Source organism: Mandrillus leucophaeus, unplaced genomic scaffold, assembly GCF_000951045.1.
Source record: "Mandrillus leucophaeus isolate KB7577 unplaced genomic scaffold, Mleu.le_1.0 Scaffold637, whole genome shotgun sequence".
Lineage (NCBI taxonomy): Eukaryota > Metazoa > Chordata > Mammalia > Primates > Cercopithecidae > Mandrillus > Mandrillus leucophaeus.
Genome location: NW_012106886.1, coordinates 1,743,916 through 1,771,129, shown reverse-complemented (window position 1 = coordinate 1,771,129; position 27,214 = coordinate 1,743,916). Strand labels below are relative to the sequence as shown.

Sequence of the window (27,214 nt, the reverse complement as noted above, 5' to 3'; positions counted from 1 at the left end):
CATAAGATTAACCATCACAGTCTCTATCCTAGAAAATTCCCTTAATGTCTTTTGTAAAGCAATAAATTATGCCATTAGCCTTTATTAGTCTATAACTCAGGAAGTACTTTTTGAATTATTGAGAACAAGGCTTCTTGGGTGTGGAAAGCAAACCCATTTCTTGGGAAGTGGAAGGTTATGTCGTGGTTTCTAAGAAGAAAGGGTTGTTCACATAGGGAGGGCTGAAGCCACTACAGGTCAATGACCTCATTTACACATAGCCTTAGCCTAGACCTGCTTTTGCACCTGTCCGGTTCTCCCCATCGTGAGGTGCACCATACACATGAACTGGCACTACAATTGGGTCCAAAGGATTATGCTCTGCCATCCAGGAATGGTTGGAATCAACAGGTACCATCCATGGCTTACATAAATGCAAACGGCCAAGATCAAAAGAGAAGCTAAGGTTATTCTGAATCCAAAGCACACTAAATTTGCAAGTAAAAGGAGAAAATAAAAACAACACAAACAAAAACCTAAAAGGCAAACTCAAGGGGTAGTTATCAAAAGTAGAATTAAAACAGTATAACCTGGATGACACACTCAAAGTGTGTTTTTTTGGGTGCTGCCATGTGATATGAAGATGGTTCTGCCAAAACTAAAGGTAGAGAATCAAGGTCTTTGGTGCATAGGTGAAGTGCTCAGGGCTTATTATAAGACCCAGTGGATTAAATAGGTTCATTAATCTTTGCCAGCATAAACCCTGCACTCTTGTTAAATTTCTGGCACATATAATTTGTCCAATATCCATAAGAGTTCCCAAGTAGCATTCACCAACTTCAGATGGGATCTTACATGGGGGTTCTTAAGCACACTATTTTAAGAACAAACATTAACACTGGTTTATTTTTATTTGTTTGGTTTGTATTTTATCCTTTATAAGAATTGCATTTGATTAGCTATTCAGCAAGTTTTTGTTGCTTCTTTGGTTTTGGTTTTAAATAGCTATCAAGTTAGAAGCCCTGCACGAGTCATATGTGTAGGTACACAGTGAAGATGAAACAAATGTGGTCCCTGTTCTTGCACAATTCAGCATCTAGGATGGAGTTACATGGTACACAGCAAGCAGATATGTACATAGAAATACTGAAGTATGATAATGGAAAAAGGTGGTAGATAGGATAATGGAGGTAGAAAAGGAAGGACCTACTACAAGAGAAGCCAGCAATGTGAAAACTAAAGTGACCAGCAGGTCAGATGGCTGATGTGGTGATGATTTAATCAGCAAGGGAAATGAGAGGAAGGGGAAGAGGAGATGTTAGAGCAATAGGTAAGAGCCATATTCATACAACTCCTTGTGTGTCATGATACATTTTAAACATTTTATTCTGAGTGCATTTAAAAGCCACTAAGAAGTACTAAGCAAGGAAGTGAGGGAGTGGCTGCATCAAATTTAGGAATAAAATTTCTTTGGCTGCTGGGAAGATAATGGAGGGGGCAAAAGTAGCAGCAGAAAGACCAATTATGAGTGTATTGCAGGTGTCTAGCTAGAATAGGGTGGCTAAGTGAGGCGGTTCTCAAACTTGAGTGTGCATCAGAGCCATCTGGAAGGCTTGTACTAGCACATATTACCCAGCCCTGCTCTCAGATAACTTGATTCAGAAGAACTAGAGGTGTGGGAAACCTCAATATTTGCTTTTTATCAGAAGTCACTGGGCAATGTTGATGTCCCTTTGAGGACCACTGGCTCAGGGACATGTGTGATAGTGAAGATGAAGCCAAATGAACGGGATACGTATGTAACATGAGGCACTGTGTGGATGAAGGCAACACATGAGATGAGGGAGGCTGCTGGGAGTAGAAGGGAGAAAATCAAGCATCCCAATTGGGATTCTTATATATATGAGACTTCTTAAATATACTACAGCCAAAATGAAATTGATATAGGTCTGAAGCTCAGACAACAGTTGTGAGTCATAATTATAAAACAATGTAAACTCTTAACCTATAAATGGTCTTTAAATCCATTACGAAGAGAGTAAGAAAAAAGCAGAGACCCCAAGGCGCTGAAAACCTCATAGAAAATGACACAATTCCAGCAGGGCACAGTGGCTCATGCCTGTAATGCCAACACTTTGGGAGGCTGAGGTGGGCAGATCATGAGGTCAGGAGTTTGAGACCAGCCTGGTCAACATAATGAAATCCCATCTCTACTAAAAATACAAAAAAAAATTAACTGAGCGTGGTGGTGCGCACCTGTAATCCCAGCTACTTGGGAGACTGAGGCAGGAGAATCGCTTGAACCCAGGAAGCAGAGGTTGCAGTGAGCCAAGGTCATGCCACTGCACTCCAGCCCTGGCAAGAGTGTGAGACTCCATCTCAAAAAAAAAGGAAGAAAGAAAAGAAAAGAAAATGACACAATTCCATTCCAACTGCTCCAAATACTCATTTTAAAATATTCTGTTTAATTGGCCCAGAGATTTGGACTAACCATATATTTTCGATTTTTTAGGGGGTTTATGCTAGCTGAAACAGGGGTTCGTTCTTGGCTTGGAACTAAGTGAGAGCATTCTTATTCTACTTTGTCATGCTAAGAGTGTTGTGTTAGGAAAAACAGGCACCCTCAGGTGGATGCAGTAGTTTATACTTGGTATTGCATGGGACCTAAAGGAGTGAATGACAACCATGAAGGGGGTCACTTTTAGGGGGATAAGAGGCTGGGTTTAATTCAACTAATGTGGCTACTAAGATAACTGGACTTGGTAGGATGTCACCCTGTTGATACCTTTTATTGTGAAATTTAATTTAAATTGTGTTCAGGGGGATAAGAAAATAAAAGTTAAGTAGAGTACCCAGAGGGCGCCCTACCCCTCTCACCTGGGGACCCAGAATCACAGCCCAGTTGTCGTATCCAATGGTTGGTTCCTCTCCGACATCATCCTGCCCTTGATGTTCCTTTTTCTGTAATTATTCTATTAAAGATTCTGTGAGAGTGGAATTTGGGCAAACAGTTTTGTAGGTTTGCTTTCCTCTAGTCAACAGAACAAAATAAAGTATTTCAAGTAAAAAGTGTATGTCTCCTCACAAAGATTCATGGGTACTTTTTCAATTCTCAGTTTCATCATCCCAAGCAAATGAAATTTTCAAGGGCGGCTTTGTCTGTGGTCAGTAATTGCAAATGAATTTCTGAGCCAAGAAATCAGAGTTTTAGGTTCTTAGAATCTCAGCTCTGTAGATCAGACTGCTCTGCTGTTCCGTATGCAATTTCTGGAATTTAAGTGCTTAGCAGTGTGCTGTCTGCTGTAAAATGTCTCATGTACCCTCACTATACTCTGTCTCCTATGTGGCCCAAGAGATGAATGCATGGTTAGCCACCAGGATATTTCTGCTGAACAAGAATTCTGTGGAAGGGAATCATAACCAACAAAACCATTCACTCTTCTGATTGTAACCTCTGTAGAAACAACCCTAATTTAATTTCTTAAGTTTGTATTCTACTCTCTAGAGATTGTATAAAATACTCTTCGTGGGGGAAAGAAGAAGGGACAATGCAACAAACGTGATTGCTTATCTACAGTGTGTCAGGAGAGATGATAGCTCATGGAGATGTTAGAATAAATAAGGGGCAGATCCATGCACTCCAAGTTCACAGTCTAGGGTAAGGACTCTGTAGTAGATATATGGCATTTTAGGGCTACAGACAGGCACTGGTTTAGAGACACCCACCACAAAGTTATGTTTGAACTGGATCTTTTGAAGGTTAAGTAGTAGTTCCTCAGATGAAGTAGAAAAAAACATTGCTTTATAATAAATAATGCAGTAATATTTAAAAATTAGGGTAGGAAATATTTCTGAAAAAAGGCAAGAAATGGAATATGGATGCTTAAAAAAATTCTAAATTTATGTTGTAAGTAAAATATATTATGTGTGATAGAAACCATGATGGTTACTTTGTTGTCTTTTATTTATCTGAAATTAGGAAGTTCAGATATGTTAAAAATCTTAATTTTCCAAATAACTAAAATTGTCTAATATACCAAAATGTTAAAACATTTTCAGAAAGGAACTATTCTTAATAGTAGCTTCCTGCAGTGAACTGCATATTCTCTTAAATAGAAGACTGAATGAATGCTACTTCCTCTTTTCTGGATAACTGAAGTTCTACAAACCTCAATTTTCTGCCATTTGTTAAGATAGAGCAACCTTCTGATCTTCTGAGGTGTATGGGGTTTCTTAACTTTTTCTGGTGATTTTGTTTTCTCTGTCAAACTTACACTTCATACCTAGAGACTAAAAGCTCCTTGAAGGTAGAATTCATGTTTTAGTCATGCTTGGGTGCCTGTAAACACAGTACCTAGCACACAGTAGGCATTTGTTAGTTTTTGTTAATATATTTTTTGTTTATATAATAACAGAAATATATAAAATCACATATAATGAACATGTACTTTTTAAAATGATGGACATTATCTGCAGCCACTCTTCCTCCTTCTGAGAAGAGCACCCAAGTTTCTTTCTGTCACCTGGGCTGGAGTGCAGTGGTGCGATATTGGCTCACTGCAACCTCCGCCTCCCTCCTGCCTCAGCCTCCTGATTATCTGGGACTACAGGCGCGTGCCGCTACACCCAGCTAAATTTTTGTATTTTTAGTAGAGATGGGGTTTCACTGTGTTAGGCAGGATGGTCTTGATCTCCTGACCTCGTGATCAGTCCTCCTTGGCCTCCCAAAGTGCTCTGATTACAGGCGTGAGCCACTGCGCCTGGCCCCAAGTTTCTCTTTTCAGCCATGTGGTTTGCCCTGGGTGTTTCCCAAGTCCAGGGGAATCAACTAATTCAGTCTAAGCCAATCACTGTAGCCATAGTGATGGGGATGGGCACCCATACTACGTCTCTCTAATTAAGACATCACTGGATGTCTGCTGGCCAATCTGAGACACCAACATGCTCTTCTTGGAGGCAAAATGGCTCCTGAGGAGCCATTTTGAGACCACCATGTAGGAACTTCAGGGAAGAGAAGTCAAAACTTGAAAACAAAAACTAGATCTAGGTCGTATTGTTTGTGCCCTAGGAAATCCTTACCAGAAGCCATTCATAATGTTCTCTGGATTGTTTAGTTATCAATAAATTAAGACAATTTATGTGAGATACTCTTTGTTTACAATCTGATTCACCATAGTAATGAAAAATGGAAAAAATAAAATAGAATTGTTTTTTGTTTTAGTGTGCCTGGGATGGAAAAGAAAAAAAAAAAAAAACTATCTGCCACCCCTTATTAAGCAGAAATGTTTCAGTTTTTATTAAACTGAGGTGATTAAAATTAATTTCAAAAGTTGTAATGTTCGTTCCATATTGAATCTTTCACGCTCGCTAGAATTTTGGCTGTCACAGACACTTAGGACGTAAGACAAACAGTTGATTGCCGAAATCTGTTTAATACAATTAAATATTTCCAAATCAATATGGACTTATACCTGCACCTGCCTATAAAACTGCTAATTGCTCTATTGTTTCATAATTGCAACAGTAAAAATCTTACTGTACTCATAATTTACAATGTATTACATGAGGTATGTAATAGCAGTAATCAAGGCAATGTTGACAAAGAGAAAAATATGTAAGGTGTCAAAATCTAGCACTTCCTCAGCTTCAATTTGAAGTCTTCTTTTATGGAACCACCTTTTTGCCCATCATAATTAACAGCTCTTTTCTTGTAATTTATAGTTCTATTGTTAGTAATTAGGACAATAGGCTTTAAAGCTGAACTGATTAAATGGATCTGAGTCTCAGTTCCACCATTACTGGCTGTAAAGCAGGCTTATGGTACTACCTATTTCACTGAGTTATGGTCAGCATTACATGTAATAAAAAATATATGTAACATGCTAAAAACAGTGCCTGGCACGTGGTAAATGTTCAACAAATGTTAGCCACAGTAGCAACAAAAATAACAATAATTCCACGTCCTTAGTTTGTCACATGATGATATGGTTTGCCTGTGTCCCCACTCAAATCTCATGAGGGAGGGACCTGTAATACCCACATGTTGAGGGAGGGAGGTAACTGGGTCATTGGGGTGGTTTCCCACATGCTGTTCTCATGGCAGTCAGTTTTCATGAGATCTGATGGTTTTATACGTGTCTGGCATTTCCGCTGCTTTCACTTCTCTCTCCTGCCACCATGCAAAGAAGGTCCTTGCTACCCTTTCATGACTGTAAATTTTCTGAGGCATCTCTAGCCATGTGGAACTGTGAGTCCATTAAGCCTCTTTCCCTTATGAATTACCCAGTGTCAGGTATTTCTTTATAGCAGTGTGAAAACAGGCTAATACACATGATCCATAATTGCTCAAAACATCAATTACTAGCATTTAGCTGGGTTATTTTTCTGTATCCCCCAGCACCAAGCATAGTGCTGAGCATATAGAAACGGCTTGTTAAATATTAAATGGATAACTAGATAAACAGACAAACAGTTGAATTATATAAATTACTTAATGACAAGGACTAGGTCATTGTTGACTTAGCATCCCAGTGCCTATTGGATGAATGGATCAGAGGATTCAACCAGACTTCTACCCAAGTCAGCAATTCTACATGATTCAGGGATTCATTTGAGAACTTGGTTTACCAAATAGGTTCCTCAAGGGTTCCCTAAGTGCTCTGTAAGCTTGTTCCAAGTGCAAAGATGAACAATTTTGGTTTTAAATTTTAAAGCCATTCAGAAGAAAAGGAGGGAAAGAGATAGAAGAATTAGTTTTTGTTTTATTCCAATTGATTTTTGTTTGTTTGTTTTTAGACACCTATCAGTGGCTATTTGAGGGCATGAGGTGAAATTGCTGCTCTTGAGGAATCAAGTTGAGGAGTCATTGGCCATTTGTTTTGCTAAAGTTAACTAATCATCAAACCATTGAAGCTGGTTGCATCTGCCACTTGCTTCTCTACACTTTAATGCTACATTACAGGAAGCATCAAAACAGGAAAGGATTTAGGATTTGGTCACTTAATCATGCTCTGCCTGATACTGATCATATCTGTGAACCAGGACAAGGAAGGTCTCTCTGAAAAGATAGCATTTAACCTGACACCACAGTAACAAGAATTATTTTTATTTGTCAGCATCTCTGAATCTGTGATATTTTATAAAATATATTTATAAATCAAAAATAGTACTGTTATTTTGATTTATAAGTCAAAATTAAGTACTGCTTCCCATTTCTCAGTTAACTTGAGATGAGAGACCCCAAATTGATTACAGACAGCAGGTGTGGTTCAAAAATTAATTACTTGCCAATATTTTAAGTGTCAGGAAATGACATAAGAATGTTTTTGACTTCTCTTTAAAAGATCGGATCTGGCAGTGATGTGCCCTTACTTCTCATGCAACAAAAGCTGGCTAAATCAAAGGAACAGCTTTCCACTTGGTACAAGGTGTGTGCTCTCTATATTACAACAGACCCCCGGCCTCCTACCACTCCACTCTCTTACATAATCCCCCTAACTTCCACTAGCATTTTATTTCATTCACCTAATCTAGACTTAGAGTAGATTCTAACTTATTTTCACTAATTCAGAAATTAGTTTGAATGTATGCTTAACTTTCTATTGATAGTCTCTGGAAATTGGTTTCTAAAAATCAATAATATATCAATACTGTTAATATCCAAAAACATTCCATAATATGTAATAGTACTTTCTTAAAAGGGTTGACAAATGCAGTCTGAAAGAGAAGACTGCCTTAGTAAAGAAAATGCTTTTGTTTGGAAACATGTATTTGTGTGTATTCAGAAACATATTGGAAATGAAAGAAACAGATACTCCTTCTTTTGTCAGCATCTCTCCTAGAAATCAATGGTGTATAACTGTGTTCTTTCTATGAATGTCTGGAAGATTAATAATATTTATAATTTTCAATATGGTTCCACAAACATGTACATTAGAGAGCCTAAACCCCCATAAATTCTTGTTTGCATTCTAGGCATTCAAGCAAATCACTTTTTGTTTATTAATAGACTCCAGATTCTCTGTGGAAATTGTCAAATGCCATTACTATCTGCGTTTTGGGCTCAGGCAAAATATATATGAAAAAAGAAATACAACAAGATGAATGAGTTTAGAGAGCTAGACTCTTATAACAGGGACTCAACTCGTTATCACCAACCCAAAATTATGAAAGGAAAGAAAGTCAACAAATGTATGGTCTGCCTCACTTTTTTGCTTTGGGAAGCCAAAAAATTCTAGAATGACCTGGTTATGTCCAAATGAAAATACAGGAAGTAGATTTAAAGTGCTTCCCTCCAACTGGGAGAAACTCTCATAAAATGAGGCATCATCAGAAGGCCCCCGTTTGAGTCCTGCCTTTTCTGCTTGTTGCTTGAGGAAATCATTTAACATTCCTGAACGACAATTCCCTTTTGTATTTAAAGAAAGTAAAATAAAATAAAGTCAAATCAAGCAAAATACGCACCTCATAAGAACACTTTGAAAATGAATAGTGAAAACTTCCCTGATGCAAGAATGCATATGAGATTTGTGGCCGTGTTTCTTGTATTAGTTTTTTATTGCTGCTGTACAAAAAATTACCACCAATTTAGTGGTTTAAAATGGTACACGTTTATTATCTCATAGTTCTTTAGAAGTCCAACATAGGTCTCACAGGACTAATATCAAGGCAGAACCAGGGCTATGCTTCTTTCTTTGTTTCCCTTTTCTTAGGAAGAATCTATTTCTGCTCATTCAGGTTGTTGGAAAAATTTAGTCCCTTTTGGTTTCAGGACTGAGGTCCCTGTTTCTCTGCTGGCAGTGGTGGGTGGACCCCAGCTTCTGGCACCTTGACTTGTGACCCCTTTCCTCTATCCTCAAAGCTGGCAATGGCAGGTCAAGTTTCTCTGAGCATCCAGTCTCTTCTGCCTCTTTTTCTGTCAATGCATTTCTTTCATTGATTCTCCTGTCTTCCTCTTCCACTTTGAAAGGCCCATTTGATTGTATTGGGTCCACCCAGATAATTCAAGATAATCTCTCTACTTTAAGGTAGGTAACCATATTCCAACTGCAAAGTCCTTTTTGCCATGTAATGTAACATATTTACAGGTTCCAAAAATTAGAACATAGACATCTTTGTGGGGAGTTGAGAGGAATGGATTATTTTGCCTACCATAGTTCTTTACTGTACTTAATAACTTTGTTTTTCTGGGAAGTCTGTAACATCCATATTAAATTCCCATTATTCTTAAATGGAGAGTGCTGTAGTTTGAATGCTTGCCCCCTCTAAACCTCATGTTGCTATTTAATTCCCTGTGTGGTGGTCTTGGGAGAGGGACCTAAAGGTGAGGTCTTTGAGTCATGGGTGCAAACCCCTCATGAATAGATTCATGCCCTACCTCGGAGGTGAGTGAGTTTTTACTCTGTTAGTTCCCAAAAGAGCTGGGTGTTAAAAAGCCTAACACCTCCCTCCCCTCTCCTTCTCTCTTGTTTCCTCTCTCGCTGTGTGATCTCCGCACACACTGTCTTCTCTTCACCTTCTGCCATTAGTGGAAGCAGCCTGAGGCTCTTGCCACATGCCCAATCTTGATTTCTTCCATATATCAGAATCATGAGCCAAATCTTTCTTCTTTATAAATTACTCAGTCTCAGGTATTCCTGTATAGAAACATAAAACGGACTAAGAGAGTTCACATAATTGTGTAAATAGAAATGTTATGAAGCTTTTATACTTAAACACTTTTGATCTGTAATTGAGCTAGTCTGTTTGATAAATGTGTCACTCACATTTCTGGGAAGCTTGGAAAGAGCCCTAGATTCAATGATAAACATATAGAACCCCCTTAAGTAGCAGGGCAAGATTGAAGATTAATAGGAAGGGTAAGTGATGCCAACATCATAGGCGAGTTAGATGAGCTCAAGGAGAGAGGACTGTTGACTCCAGCTGTTTTTCAGGGTCCCTGCAGATGGCATAGCCCCATCCACTGAAACAGAGTAGAACTCCCAACAGGGGAGTGAGACATGAGGCAACAAAGTCACCACTTCCAGAAACCTGGTCAAAATCAGGAAGACAGTGTAACACTACTCACTCATCTCTCTTTCTGATCCCACCTTAATGTTAACTCATTTCCTTCTTCCATTTAAAGTAGAATAATAACTTAGTCATGCCAACTAATGTTTTTCAATCGCCCTGCCCCCAGTTAAGATCTTTTATTTCTGTTTTAGTCCCTAGATTTCTCAATATTTTATTTTTGTTGCATTAGATCTCTTTCAATGACAAAGCATACATGCAGACCGTTTTCTCAAAAAGGTAAACATAAAGTGACCATATGAGTTAGCAGTTCCACTTCTAAGTATATACCCAGCTCTCATATTCTCTGGCTGCAAAGGCAATGAAGCAGTAACACACAGTAGTTAATAGCTTGGGATGTGGAGTTTCAATTACTGACTCCCTGAGAAAGCTACCAAAATATCCTATTGATAAAACAAAGTCACATTTATTGCTTACTTCAATAAAAGAGACCACTAGGCCCAGGGAAATGGCTCACACCTGTAATCCTAGGACTTTGGGAGGCCAAGACAGGAAGATCACTTGAGGCCAGGAGTACGAGACCAGCCTGAACAACAAAGCAAGACCCCATCCATACAAAAATTTTAAAAACTAAAAATATAGATGGGTGTGGTGGCACATGTTTGTAGTCCTAGCTACTCTGGAGGCTGAGGCAGGAGGATTATTTGAGCCCAGGAGTTCAAGAAAGCAATGAGCTATGACTGCACTGCTGCACTCCAACCTACGTAACAGAGCAAGACCCTGTCTCTTAAAAACAAAAGAGAGAGAGAGAGAGAAAACCACCTTGACAGAGTTTTTGTAACATCTCAGAAAAGGGAGATCAAGGACAGATATTTTTTAAGATTTGGGGATTTAAATTAAGGCACTTCTTTCAGTGAGGGAATCTTGATCAGAATTGTGCAAAGCATGTGATCTTACAGTTTTGTATTGGTGAATACAGCAAAGAGGATTTTGAAACAAGTCGTTTTGAGTAAACCATTGTTTGATTAGAGGGCTTGGCCCAGTTGTGTGGTCTGTATTTCAGAAAAGAGACTATTTATCCCTATGGTAACTTATTTTCCTGGCTGATTATTCAAATAGATGGATTTTCAGGAAGTTCCAACAACAAACCATACAACTATTTGTAACTTTATCTTCCTGGGTAAGAATTTCTTGCAATAGTAAAATCCTATTAGTGCAGACAGTTTTAGTTTCCTTGATCCTAGTTAGCTGGGTGATTGCAGGGGATTTGTTCTGAGGATAAGGACCAAGTTAGAATCTTTTAATCTATGATATCAGCTCTGTGCAGGGTCAGCTTCTACAGAGTTCTCTGACACCTAACAAGGGGCTGTTTGGTGTCATCGCTTATGGCCATGATAAAAAGTCAATTTTATCTATCTTTTGTACTATAACTTTTAGAACCAAAATAGCATGGCCACTGAGCTGCATGTCATCCTAATATACTGTTGTTACTTAAGCAAGACAATTCCATAATTGGTGCTATCAGCATTCTTCTGTTGAAATTAGTGTTCATATCCTAAGTGGGGGCTTTAGTCTGAAAGAATTCATTTTTCTGATTATTGTAGCTGGAATCCCCTACCCTATACCCTGTGCTCTCAAGTAGACCCTCCTATTCTTAGGAATGTTTGATCAGCCCACCTTTCTTTCTACCATTTTATGGTAGAAAGAAACCCAGGCTGCCTGGGTTTAAATCCATGATGCCTGGGTAGCATCATGTGTACAAATAGCTTCTCAAAAAAAAATCGACAGTTGAGAGTAGTAACCCCCGACCAAAAACAACTGAAATGAGAAAAGCCCCCCTTGATCCCTCAGTTGTGCACATACATAAATGAGTCTCCCATTCCTGGAAACAAGTTCCAGCTAATCTTTGCACAGCTGTACAGCTAACTTCCCTTTGCTAAGCATAAAAGTGGTATCAGAGTTTTTTTAAGCTAAATCTTAAACTCTTACATTTAACTGATTGTGGATCCCAAGATGTAATATCTGTCCTGCTTGGAAAATGGGTTCACGTATACTTTTGAGTGCTATGATGTCACATTTACAGTGTTCTAGGGACATGAGTAGGGACCAATTGGGAATCTGGAAAGATTTTACAGAGTAAGTGAAATAAGGGCTGCTCCTTAAAAGATGTATAGACAATTATATGCCTGCAGGAAAGCAGGCAGAGATAGAACTGATAACCAGTCATATACTTAGGAATGATTTTGTAAATCGTTAAATGCAAAGTGGTGACTTGGTCTTGTATGTTGAAGTTAGTCCCACATTTAAACACAGCTCTTTGGCCAATAGGTGTGGATGCCTTACAAACTCCTCAACAAACACACAACTATTCAGTTGTAGGGACCTGTTTTCAATTGCTCTACTTGAAAGTCTTCCTGAGGATGACAATGAGAAAGAAGTAACAAGCTCAGAACAATGAAGACAGAAAGGATGTGGTGGGAAAATACAAAGAAGTCTACGTTTCTCATCAATAACAAATGTGTTCTTGATTTATTGTGTGGTGATACTGTAAGGGAGCCTTCACAATGACTGAATAGGAGACCAGCACCTTTATCTTAGCAGGGAGCTTGATGCCTGCCATTTGAAATCACACTCTGAAAGCGAGCTTCAACACATTGATGGATATGCATTGGAAAGGTAAGTGGCTTTTGGAAATTGCCCTAAAATCATTTATGCTTCAGTAAGAAGTTATCACTGATGTTGGTAAAGAGTCGGTTACATGATTCGTGTGCATATTTCTTGATAGTTAATTTTTTTTTCATTAACAGTATAGATCACCTTGGCTGTTAGTGCCAGTTTACAGGATTCAATCAAGGATGGCAGATTACAATGTCAGGAGTCTGGGAAGAAGGGGTGGAATTCATAGCTCTTCACTTTCTCATCACTGTTATTGTTACACAAATGACTGTCATCACCACTTGAGGTGATTGTCTATAATGAAAGGAGGCCTGAGCAGAAGACTAACTGATTTGTTTTATAGTCATTACCTGACAACATTATGGCAAAACCATTGAAGATTTTCTGGATGCCTTGCGAATTTCACTGTCAAGCATCTTATTAGGCATATCCAGTATTGTGGGCATTTCTGTCATGGAGTATTCAAGATTTAGGCACCCTGTTGAAATGCCTTCTTTCACTGGTCTCTGCTCTATATTTAAATTGGTTTTTAAACCATCTGGAGCTACTATGGGGCTGGCAGGATTATTTTAAAACAGACAATACTATTGATCCCTCTGTGAAAATGTCCCGAGTCAAATCTGCTTTCTTTGCCTACATTTTACTTTCTGAGAAATGGAGAGGAATTAGTAGATCAGTATTCACAGGTGTGGACTGACACTTATTTCAGAAGAGGTGATATGGGGGTATTACAAAGCATGGGCTGTGGAGGCAGGCTGCCTGGGTTTAAATCCTGTGTTTCACTGCCTATTGGTTCTACCACTTAACTTGCTTCCCTTCTCCATGCCTCATTCCCCTATCTGCAAAATGGGACTAATATTGGGAACTAACCCACAGGATTGTTGTGAGAGTTAATGACATGAAAAGTGACTGGGGGCTGAGCGCCATGGCTCACACCTGTAATCCCAGCATTTTGGGAGGCTGAAGCGGGAGGATCACAAGGTCAGGAGATCGACACCATCCTGGCTAACACAATGAAACCCCATCTCTACTCAAAATACAAAAAATTAGCCGGTGTGGTGGCACGCGCCTGTAGTCCCAGCTACTTGGGAAGCTGAGGCAGGAGAATCACTTGAACCCAGGAGGCAGAGGTTGCAGTGATACGAGATCGCGCCACTGCACTCTAGCCTGGGTGACAGAGTGAGACTCTATCTCAAAAAAATAAGAAAAATTTTTAAAAAAGAAAAGTGGCTAAGACAGTGGCTGGTACAATAAATATTTGCCAGGACTACTATTATTGTTGTTGCTACTTTTTCTGAAACACAAATAAGACCATGTCACTCTTCTATGTCAAAACTTCCCACCAGTTTTCCCTCCTTCCAGGATCAGATGGTTACTCCCAGCTCCTGCTTCTCATACCTCTCTACCCTTGTTCTGCCACTCACACCACACTTCTGTCTCAAAGACCTCTCTGACGGTCTTGAATCTGTCACATTCTCTCTGACATGTCTATGTCTTGTACACACCGTCTGAAATGCCATATTCCACCACCAAACTGAACACTGGCCACTGGACACATTTCACCTTACTTGTGAAGACTCACATAAAGCATTGCCTCTTCCTTAACCCCCCTAGTGGAAATTTCCATCTTGCTAGGTGACCTCAACATTATTTTTTAACCACTTCTATGAAGCGCTTCAGAGCACTGTCTCTTCCAGGGCCTAGCAAAGTGTTAGACATCAAACTGATGCTTGAAAATGAAAGTGTAAAGTGGTAAAAACTTGAATCTCTTATTTGGTACTAACTTTCCTTTTCCAGAGAGCTCTGCAACTACAATTTAGAAAGAAAGAGACATTATTGGAGATTTCAAAAGCGTCTCTGGTGGAAATTTTTTTCAAATGCACTCAAAAGAGCAAGATACTCAGCTGCCTAGGGTGCATTCATTCATCAGGACCTCACAGCTAAATCTTACTAAAGTCTTACTAAATCTTACTATATCTTACGAAAGCTCAATCTTGTCTAAAGTCTTCTTTAGACAGATACTAAGGAAGCACTAACCACACCTTTCTCACCCTTCCCAACTCTGGTGTATACTTAAGAAATCTTAGCTCTTCAACCCTGATGCAAATTGGCTTCCAGAATGAATAGGTAAAGATCAATTACTACCCAAGATAATTGTTTTCAAAAAGACATTCATGAGTATGTGACCAGAGGTAACAGATTTAGCTGCGTGAGGTGACCTTCAAGAGTGAGGCCTCCACCAAGTACCAGACTTTGGGGCTGCATCTCACTTTGATTGTTTCTGAGATGTACGTCTTTATTCCCTTGTTTCTCTTTGCTGTCATCAACACAAAGAAACATCACCATAGGTTTCTTTTTAAAATGTCTTTTGAAATATCATTTGATTGTTTTTGTACCCTTTCTTTTAGCCATTTCTCATGGGATTGCTAATTTCCCTCTCTCCTTGCGAAGCCTGCATCTCCAGTTAAAAAGTAAAATCACACACAAATGTATTCAGCATACCTTGGTCCATGTCAATTTCTGTTCTAAAGCACGGTATCAAAGACCCTTTGAAATTGGCATGTTATAAGGACCAGTTATAAGAGGCACTGTCTTTGTCCTTTGTCATGATCCAATGTTCCTGCCCTTCCTGAAGAGCAAGTTCAATAAGATAACTTTATTAATGTGAGTGGGTTTTTTTTAAATTTCTACCAGAGGTGCTTTTGAAAGCTCTAATAATGACCCTTCTGTCTCCCAGCTTGAAACATGAACTTGGCTGTCCTTGATTCTCTGTGGTGACTGTGCCTTCCTTATAGGGATTTTTCTTTCTTCTGCTCATTGAACCTCACGCTGACAGCACATCTCAGGAACCATGAATTTACAGGCTTAGGCTTTCTCATGCCAACTGGAGGGAAATCTGGGGACCCACTGACCTGTTGAAAAACCATATGTTTCTGCCGTCTTAGGTGGAAGTCCTTCTCACTAAGCACTGGGCTCTGTTTTAACACTTCTTGTGATATGGCAGGGTCCTCACTGGGTAATTGCTTATGCCATTAAAAATTTATATTGGCCCACATATCAAGTAGACATTTATTTTTCAGCTGAGAGATGACTGGGGCATTTTGCAAAGAAAGAGGGGAGAACAAAGCATGGAATTTAATCAGCAAATATTTTTGCTAGTCCTCTTTCTTTTTGCCAAGAGCGTTACATTTCAAATATTTAATAATCAGTCAGATCTGGGGAGCAATCAATGAGTATAGTCAACACCTCTTGCTGAAATAGGGTCCTGAAGCCTCCTATCTTATTAACACATAAGTTACTGGATCATGGGCAGGCCATGGGCATCCCTGGGAAATTTTGGGAATGTAGAACAGTAGGGAACACTGGAGAGGGATGAGAAGTCCTACTTATCAACTAGTGTGATGGCATTTTAGTACTCAAAGGTCGTTCTTGTGTACATGACTAGTTACTATTCCTGTCTTGGCCCATCTCCCCGCAGGCGTGCAGTCACCTGCACATCTTTGACAGGTTAGCTTTTGTTTTACTCCATAAAACCTTCCCTAATTCTCAATTGGTCTCTATGCAGTGTCCCCAGAGCACTCTAAACATGACTTTATAGTACTCAAGAGTACAAGCTGAGAACCAGAAGACAATTATAGTACAGAGATGGAAAGAGTGTGGCCTCAGAAGTCCAGCTTGGAAGTCTCTGGACCTCATTGTACCCATATGTAAAGTGGGGACATTTATACTGTCCTAGTCTGCTTTTCCCCAAAAGAAGATTCCAAGGCAAGAATTTGGGAGATGGTCCTGCCAAACATGTAAGGGAGTAGGCAAGTCAGGCAAGGAAGGCCAGGACAGAGTGTGGGGATGAGGAGGCTATCACTCTGTGCGCCTCAAGCTACATCTCACTGGTGACTCACAGGGAATGGCTAGAAAAACCACAAAATGGTGGTGAGGAAGCTGGGGTACTTATCTACAACTCTCATGCCTCACTGTTTGACGGATACTCCTTGGAGGTTATCTCCCACCACTTATACCTAACAATAGCCAGAGACCACTCTCAAGCAGAGAGGCAAAGAGTGTGCCACGGTAGCAAGTATGCTGAGTATGTTGACCTGTACGGAAAATGCCTGCCAGATGACAGCACCTGCTACAGATACCTCCCTCCCAGAGTTTCTGTGTTAATCTACGCAAAGGAGCTAGCTTAATGTCTAACCTATAGGGCCTTCTAAATATATATTGATGAACAATAAATGAAAAGAGTTAACTTTTTAATCACCCACTATATGCCAGTCACTATGCTATCTCACAGCTTACTTATTAGGTCACTCTCACAGCTCACTTATTAGTAGGTGCTGTTGTTATTCCCATTTTACAGATGATAAACCTGAGGCCCCCAACTATGTTATTGGTCAAGGTTTATAGGCAATAAATAAGTGGAGTGGTGAATAAACCCAGGTTGTCTAGCTCTGTAGTTCACAGTCGTAACTGATATGTATGCTGACTCTCCATCTGTAACAGAAAAAAAAAAAAAAAAAAAAAAAAAGGCTGGAAATATTTTTAAATTCACATAAAAGTTAACTAACTCTAACTCTTGTTTTTACCCTGCTACTGTGGCAACTTATATGACCCCAGGAACAACCTGACACTTTTCTTAATTTAAATCAACTCATTCATTTTTAGTGCACAAGGGATACCGCACTTGTCAGACACAGATGCAGTCATTAGTCAAGAACAGTTAGTGAAGATCTCCTGTGTGCACTGCTTTGTTCTCAGAGCTGTTGAGAGACGCAGAAGTGGGGGAGACAGTCCCATCCATCACAGAGTCTAACCAGACAAGAAAGATGCTCACAATTATCTACCTAGGTGGCAAAAATGAGAAATAAGCATACACAACTCAGCTAGGCCCCTCAAGATAGAGGAGTTGGGGACTTCCTTCTCTCCGGCAATGTATTTTCCAGGTTCTAGCTGGTAGAAATGCAGATTTAGAGCAACATCTTAGGAAAAAGAAGTCTTAAGGGGAGTGGTATATAGAAAAAGGAAGGGACCAAGCTCCCCACTTACAGAAGGGAAAGTTAGTTATATGTAAACTAGCCTCAAAGCAATTGGAATAAAATTGAGACTTTGGGTTTAGAACTGTGTTAAAGTCGACTTAAGCACTCTGAGATTTACCATCAAAGTCTGGAATCGGTCCCATAATATCCATCCCGCGAATGTGTTGCAACATTAAATAAAAAGCAAATGAGCAAAATGGTATACAATATTTATACATATTATATCTCTGCATGCACTTAGGAGTAGTAATTCATCGTGAGTATTGCAGAGTGAAATTGTTGAGTATTACTATTACAGATTCGAATTGTGGGTATTGGTAGTGTTTAATGTAGGGCTCGAACTATGGGTTTCAAACTTTGCTGTACATTCAGATCATTGGGATATGTGTTGAAATGGAAGTTACCAGAGCCTAGCATCACCACTAAAATTCTGATTCTGTTGAAACCTTGTTCAGATGAGTTGTGGACCATGCTTTGAGAATTAAGCTACACACAGCTAATAATCATGAAATAAGTGTTTGTCCATGGAAAAACAAAATATATTTAAAAGCAGACATTTAAAAATGGGAGTATATTAGAGTCCAACATGACTACCTGGAGAAGAGTAATATGAAAGTATGCAAGTGGGTAGGCAAACATGGGCAGGGCCATTGGGCTACAAGATTTTATTGCAAATACAAAGTCTTTAATGTTTGTTTCTTTTTTGAGATGGAATCTCGCTCTATTACCCAGGCTGGAATGCAGTGGTATAATCACAGCTCATTGCAGCTTCAATCTCCCAGGCTGAAGTGATCCTCCTGCCTCAACCCCTTAAGTAGCTGGGACTACAGACATGTGCCACCATGCCTGATTTTTTAATTTTTTGTAGAGACAGTATCTCCCTATGTTGCTTAGGCTAGTCTTGAACTCCTGTGCTCAAGTGGGCTCTTGAACTCCTGGGGTCCTGCCTCAGCCTCCCAAAGGGCTGGGATTATATGCATGAAACACTGCACCTGGCCAACGAAGTCTTTATATATCAGCATCTGTAATTCTCAAAGCAAGTTCAATGCATCCTTTAATCTGAAGCAAATGGTAGGCAGCAAGTAAGATAAGCTTGAGTTGAATTCCAGATTTGTCAAACAATGACTATTAGACCTTGAGCAAATTATGTGGCCTCTCTGGGCCTCAGTTTCCTCTGTTGAGAAAGGAGAAATAAGACCTAGCTGGCAGGATTGTTTTAAGGATTAATTTAAGGATTGTTTTAAGGATTAATGATAACTCTTATTGCTATGTGTGGCCAAGCCCTCAGTACATTTTACGATAATTTGGGGGAAGAATCCTGTCTCAGGAAAGGAAAAGAACTCTTGCCTATTAATGTGGATATTAAATGTACACAATGCCTATGGAAAGTTCTTAGTGAACATGGAGGAGATATTCTCACTGTAGCTGGGCATCTATCCTCAACAAGGCATACTGTCCTGCTGTGCGCTGCAGAAAGCATAGAAAGTGCAAATGCACTTCAGAGGTCAAAGCATTTTACTAATTAGAAATGACTATTCTGGCCAGGCGCAGTGACTCACGCCTGTAATCCCAGCATTTTGGGAGGTGGATCACGAGGTCAGGAGATCGAGACCATCCTGGCTAACACAGTGAAACCCCGTCTCTATTAAAAATACAAAAAATCAGCCAGGCATGATGGTGGGCACCTGTAATCTCAGCTACTTGGGAGGCTGAGGCAGGAGAATGGCATGAACTCGGGAGGCGGAGGTTGCAGTGAGCCAAGATTGCACCACTGTACTCCAGCCTGGGCAATAGAGCAAGACTCCATCTCAAAAAAAACAAACAAACAAACAAACAACAAGAAATGAATATTTCACACCATGATAGGCAAGTCAGATTCTATAAACCCTGTAAGTTTGATTACATGTATCTCAATCCCATAGACACTAACCCTACTCTAGACAAAGAATCTGCCACTTGATTGCTTCCAAATAAACTCACATAACCTGAAGAAAGTTACCTACCTCAGTGTAGCTGTAGATAGTAGGAAAAATTGATATGTAGGTAACCATGTCCCATTAAGGTACCAGTAATTTAACTCTGGTGGACCTAGGGGAGGTTCATAGCAAGTCAATGTGAGAGATATTTTTGAAGGGAGACAATGCCAGGGGGCATGTCCTTAGAGAGGGAGTTATAAAGCACCCCCGGATTGTGGCAAAGCCAGTGGTATGAGAGGCTAGAAGATATAAAGGAGGCAATGCTATGTATAGGCCAGCTCTGAGCCCAACTGTGAAAGACCCTCTAGAGCAAATGTGGATGACTGTTCTTTCCTGGAAGAAAGTTGATCTAGAGATAAAGGTTTTTTAAGAAAAATTTTAAGTAGGAAAAGTGAGAGAATGAGCTGCCTTTACTAGTGTGAAGTTAAGCAAGTATCTTTCAGAAGTGTTCTAAAGACCGAGGATGGGGTTCTTCTGATTCTGAGGATTCATGTGCTGTGTTGTGTCATTTGGTGAATTTTAAAATAAGTGACATTAAATAAATTCCACATTCCTTGGGGAGAGAAAAGAAAGTGCTAACATTTATTTTCCTACTATTTAAAATTACTTATATCATCTTGTTCAATATTCCTAACAATTCTAAGCAGTATGTTTTTCTGGAATTCTCATTTTGCAAATAAGGAAAGAAGCAACAAGAGGTAAAGAATGAGTCTCTTTTCAGCATATCCAATTAGTCATCCATTCACCCAACGGATATTAATTGAATAACTACTCTATGCCAAGTCATATTGTAAATACTGATGATGCAACCTTGGACATGAGGGAGAAGGTTTCTGATCATATGGAAGATAATATTTGAGTGTACAAAACAGTGATAAACTAACAAATAAATAAAGAGATAGCCATAGCTGCTATGAGGAAAATAAAGTAAGATGATGTGTTACTAAAGGATACTTTGGATTGGAAGGCCAGGCTTCTTTATGAACATGACAGTTGAGTTGACATGTGGGTAACAAGAAGCAATATTGATCTGGGGACAGAATGGACTTGTTGAAGGAACAGAAAACAACAGAGGAGCAGAGCCCTCGGGGCCTGGCATGTCCTGGGAAGTGGAAGTGAAAGAAGCCAATGTGATTGACAGTAGAAGGTGAATAGGAGGTAGGAGGACAGGTCACAGATTCAGAGATAGACAAAGGCCGGTCTGTCTTGGGCCTGGAGAAGAGTTTGCGTTTTCTTAAAAGTACACTAGAAAGCCATGTAATGGTTGTAATTAGGGAAGCAATATGATCTCAGTTAAATCTGTGGTTTGAGGATGGAGGTTGAGCTGTGGGGGTAAAAGCAACTGCAAGTTAGGCCAGTTAGTTTTATTATTCCAGATGAGAGCTAGATATAGATAGATATGCTTATGTGTCTATATCTATGTATATATGTTATATATCTTATTATATGTTATATATGGAATACTATATTATTTCGGAATATTATAAAACATGCAAAATGGACATTAAAAATTGTCAACTAAAGAGAAACACACTCTACGTGATTTATCATATTAAAAGAAAAAAGTGTGCTTAATGTGTTACTATTGTAAGTGCTATTAATATTTTAGTGAGATTAATATAATTGAATATACTTTTGTTAAAAAAAAACATTTGGCTTCACACTTTTTGATGCAAAGATTCAAAGATCTGATTCTATAATTGGTTTATTTCCAGAATAGTTTTGAATAGTTGTCACAACTGAGAAAGCACCTCCTAAGGAAACAATCTGTAAATATTAAATAAAGACGTATGGTAAGGTGCATTTAACAAGAGTGGAGCAATCTGTATTTCCCATTTCTGATACATAGATGGGTTTGTTTTCTGATAGACTTTGTCCGGTCTTGTTGGACAGAATATACTCTTCAATGAGGCTAGAGAAGAAATGAGAGAAGTGGAGACTCTGCCACTTCTAATTGTTCACTTGTGCCAGTAGTAATATTTTCTTATTTCCAAGGTTCCATTGTGGCTATCTTCTAAAAATTCATTCCTTCATACTGTGGGGATTAATTTATACTGGACAATATCAATACTGTGAGTAGAATATGTGTCAATACCCATAAAGTGTGAGAGTATGTTTCTTCCAATGCTCAGAGCTGTAAGAACCATGGAGTAGAAATTACATCACTTCAAATCCCTGACTATAAAGATAATCAAAGAAAGGGAGGCTAGATAGGGGATATGGCTTGGTACATCCTCCATGCATTCCTTTATTCAGTTATGTGCCAGGCACAGTTCTTAGAACTGGAACGCAAGAGTAAATAAAACAGAAAATAAAATATGCCTGGTATTAGTATGTGTGTATAATTTCCTCATTAAACTCCGTTTCTGATTTAGCCTCTAAAATGGTATTGAGTGCTCTTACCTGCTGAGATCCATGCCCATGTGCATTCCCTTCTTTTTGTGTGTCTGCCAAAGCTAGTGACTCATTCTTAACAAATGAAATAGACAAAGGTGGTAGGATGTTCCTTTCTGAAATTAGGTTACAAAAAGACTGTGGTGTCTGTCTTTGGTGTTTTCTCTTAAACTGTTTCTTGCTTGCTTTGAAAGAAGTTAGCTGCCAGATTGTGAATTGCCCTATGGAGAGACCCACATGGCAAGAAACTGAGGCACTTATTCCAATAGACGTGGGAAACTATATCCTGCCAACACCCACACGGTGAGCTTGCAAGTGAATTTTTCCCCATTTGTTCCATGAAATGAAACTTAGACCTCACTGACACCTTGACTATAGCTGTAAAAGAGACTCTGAACCAGAGAACCCAACTAAGATGTGTCCAGATTTTTAATCTACAGAAAATGAGAGAAGATAAGTGCTTGTTGGTTTGAGTCACTAAGTTGTTGGGGTAATTTGTTACACAGCAGCCAATAACTAATATGCCTTCATTTAAGTTAACTGTCTTTAATTCATATACTCTCAGGAGAATTGGACCTTATCAGTGAAATGTTCCTTAAGGAGTTTCTTGACTCATGTACTGAAAACACCTGGCCATATGTAACAGAGTCATCAAGTTGGAGAAGTATGCAGTGTAAATAGGTTAAGGGACCTCGTCAGTTCTAATACCACAAGTCCCTGAGTTTCTCGGAGATAGATCTGTTTATAATAGCTTTACTCTGTCATTCATGTTATACATACCTTTTCCCTTTCAAATAAGTTGGAAAAAATAATTTCAAGAAATTTAAACACAGAAGATTTAAATTCAAGCTCAAAGGCAAGATAAACATCAGATCCTCCCAGAATATCAGAAGGTACTTAAGGAAGTTCAGGAATTTCTGATTCTTCCAATAGATATGGCAGTAGCCCTTGTTTTCTCAGAGGGCCTTTCTGCTGTCTTAATTTTTGCTTTTACAGAGACCATAGAAAACATTTATATTGCTTGTCTTTTCGAGCAAACCAAGAGAATCACTGATGCCACTGCATGGCAGTTAATGGCACGGATTATTAACTCATGTTCACAAACTCTGTTCACATGTAAGAGTTAAGCTGAAAAGTTGAAGTACTTAAATACTGAATTTTTCCCCAGCAATTAAAAAATAGCTGACAGAAGTTATAACTTAAGGTGCCTTTAACATATTAAGACATAAATGAATGTGTAAGGGCACATATATAAACAAATATGGTAAATGTGATAAAATCCTCCAGAAATAGGCACCACATCTTATAGAAGTTGAGATAAACTTTAAAGTTCTGCAAAGAGTCAAAGGATGAGATAAAATATGGATTTTAAATACTGCTTCTTGAACTGACTCTGATCTTAGAATATATTTCATTTTGCTCTAAAAATAGAAAAGAACAAGTAAAATATCATGAGTTTTCATACTTTTTTGGTTCCTTCTATTTGCCCTTGTTTTATTTGTATTTAAGTGTCTATGCTTCCCAAGAAATGATGGTCATAATAATGGTGATGATAGTGATAAAGGGTAGGAAGACTTTTTTTATTTGTTTCTATCTCTGCTATGATTTGAATATGACTTGTCCTCAGCAAAACTTGTGTTGAGGCTTGGTCCCCAATGTGGCAGTGTTGGGAGATGATACCATTGAAAGGCAATTGGGTTATAAAGGGTCCTCCTTTATGAAGGGATTAATGCAGTCACTGGGAGAGTGAATGAGTTTTTTCTTTGCTGGACTGGATTATTTGCCAGAAAAGTGGGGTGCTATACAGCAAGGCTGCCTCACAACTTTGGTCTCTTTGCACACGCCTGCTTCTTTCACTTCTTTGCCATGTTGACACGGCACAAGACCCTCCCCAGAAGCAGAGCAGATGTTGGCATCACGCTTCTTGGACTTCCCAGCCACCAGGATCATGAGACAAATAAGGCTGTTTTTAAAAATAACTTACACAGCCCCGGGTATTCTACTACAGCAACACCAAACACACTAAGATGGAAAATGGATGCTGGGAAGTGGAGTTGTTGCTATACCTGAAAATGTAGAAGTAGCTCTGGAACTGGGTAACTGGCAGACATTTAAAGAGTTTGAAGGAGCAGACTAGAAAAAGCCTGGATTCTTGTGAGGACATAGAAGATGAGAATACTAGGGAAAGTTTGGAATTTCTTAGAGATTAGTTAAGTTGTGGTGACTGAAATGCAGATAGAAATATAGACAGAGAAGGCCATTCTGATGAAGTCTCAGATAAAAATAAGGAGTAAGTTAATGGGATTTGAAGTAAAATACACTTGTAAGTAACTTGGCACCATTGTCTCCCTGTCCTAGGGCTTTATGGGAGGCAGAATGTAAGAGTGATGAATTAGGATTTCTGGAAGAGATTTCTAAGCAAAATATAGAAGGAACTGTGTGGTTACTTTTGGCTGCTTAAACTGAGATTCAGGAGCAAAAGAGTAATTTAAAGACAAAGTTTATGATTAAAAGGAAAGCAGAATGTGCAAATTTGGAAAATTTGCAGAGTTACCATGTAAATAGTAAAAAGGCTTGTTCTGAAGAGAATGCTGAGGGTGGGTGTGGCCCACCAACAAGTTGCTAGATATTAACATGGATAAAAGGGATTCAAGGGTTGTGCATCAGTACAATGGGGAAAAGCCCCAGAGACCTAGGAGAACAAAATGGTTTCAGAGGACAGGTTTGGAATATTCTCCATGAATTTGTTACCCAGGGCTATCTCTAGTTGCTGCTCCTCATATCCAACTCACATCCAAGACACTTCAGTCTTGGCTCAAGTGGTCACAAGTGTGACTCAGGCCACTGCTCCAGAGGGCACAAGTGTAGGCCTTGTTGCCATTAGCTACCAACTGGTGCCAACTCTGCACATGTGCAGAATGCAAGAGAAGTAGAGGCATAGCACTTCCATCCAAATTTCAAAGGATGTATCCAGAAGACTGGGGGCCCAGGCAGAGACTTGTGGCTGGGGCAGAGCCACCCCAGAGAGCCTTCACTAAAGCAATACTGAGTGGATATGTGAGGCTGGAGCCAGAGGCACCCTCACTACCCCAGAGTTGTAGAGCTCTTAACAGCCTGTAATACTAGTCTGAGAAAAACTACAGGCTCCAGTGTACAATCCTAACCTTTGAGAGCAGCCATGTGGGCTCCACCCAGCAAAGCCACAGGGGAGGAACTGTCTGATTCCTAGGGGGTCCACACTTGTAGAAATGTGTCCAGAAGGTGGCACATAGAGTGAAAGATTATTCTGGAGCTTTAAGAGCTAATGTTTGCCCTGCTGGGTTTCGGACTTACTTTGTTCTAATTTCTCCTTTCTTTATTCCTGTCTTTCCCTTTTGAAATGGGAATATTTACCCTATGCCTGTCTCATTATCATATTTTGGAATTAGATACTTTATTTTTTATTTCACAGGCCCACACCTGGACTTTGGACACTTTGGGTTGATGCTAGACCATGTTAAGACTTTGGGGAATATTAAGATGGAATAACTGTATTTTGCACTATGAGGAGAATGAATTTCCTCACAGTGGAGGGCAAGGGGCAGAATGCAGTGGTTTGGATATGGTTTGTCTTCATCAAAACTCATGCTAAAGTTTGCTCCCCAATGTGACAGTGTTGAGAGGTGGTACCTTTAAAAGATGTTTGAGTCATGAGGGATCTACTCTCATGAAGGGATTAACAGTCTCACAGGAGTGAGCGAGTTCTCACTTTTACATGACTGAATTCATTTCTGCAGAGAAAATTGAGGCTGGCCCTCATACTTGCTCTCTTTACACATTCCTGCTTCACCTTCCGCTTCTCCATGATATTGTAATGCAGCATGAGGCCCCCGCCAACAGGCAATCTGGTGCTGGTGTGTTACTTCCAGAATCATGACAGAAATTATCTCTTTTCTTTATGAATTACCCAGCCTCAGATATTCTGTTATTACAACATTAAGCAGACTAAAACAGTGTTCTTGGCCAGATAAAAAGTTGGTTGTCTTATTTCAGATGCTCTTCCTCACTTTTTATTGTTCCACATTCTGGAAACCTCTGATCTAGAAAGGTATTTATTTATTTATTTATTTTTGGAAGAAGGCATCTACTACATAGAGTGTGTATCAAATGACACTTTTTACATAGATGGTGACAGGGTGATAGATGTCACTAATACCAACAGTGTCCACAACAAGTAGTAATACTTACTTCACTCTTTTTGGTTGTCTGCCCTGTGCAGGTGTTGCTTTGAATACTTTAACTGGTTAAATTCGTTTACTAACCACTCTGTGAGGGAGATACATCTACCATCCTCAGACTATTAAAGTGCCTCCATGGATATATATTTTTAAAAAGGTATCTGACTGTGGTTCACCATAAGAAATATATTTTACAACACGACCCAAATACACACATCAGAAGAAAAGTATTTTCTGTTCTTTTTCATTTAAAAAAAATTGGTTATGAACTAGAAAATGTTATCCCTTTCTTCTCCTTCCGTTTCCTCCCCCTCCACAGATACCACCATATGTTGAAACCACTTTACATCATCTAATTTAGTAGCCACAGTATCCTTGGGATACACATGTTGTTATTCCCATTTTACAAGTGTAGCTATGAAAACTAATTTAAATCACACTCAAGTGCTGACCAGCTAATAGGAGGCAGTGTTAGGATTTGGACCCAGTTTCAAAACTGTCAATTTCAAAACACTGGTTCTTTCACCCTGCATTTTAAAGCCATGATGGACATGACATCTATCTGTAAGGGTGGTGCTTCAGGTGACTATGTAGCTTGCTGTGTAATGTTCCTGTGATTTAGTCAGATTGTTTAAGTAGAAGATATGGATGCACAGTAGCATGAATCATAATTTCATGTGTATGCATAATATTGCCTACAATGCAGTATTATAAGTGGATTAATTTATTAGATATTATAATATATAGTATGAATATATTTAGGTCATAGCTTTCTTAAATTTAAGCTTTACTTAAAGTTATAGCAAAGAATATACAACCTTCAGGACAAAACACAGGCAGCACAAAATAGCATATTATAAATAATAAATATATGACATATAACTGATTCATTAATTTATTATATATACCATATAATAGTAAATGGAGCATA

At 39.1% G+C, this 27,214-nt stretch overlaps 1 protein-coding gene across 3 annotated transcripts in view; it reads left to right on the top strand.

The window, feature by feature from the left end:
* GRM7 (glutamate receptor, metabotropic 7) overlaps nucleotides 1-27,214 on the top strand; it is a 919,719-nt gene that overhangs the window by 636,617 nt on the left and 255,888 nt on the right. The gene's annotated exons all lie outside the window — the stretch shown is intronic.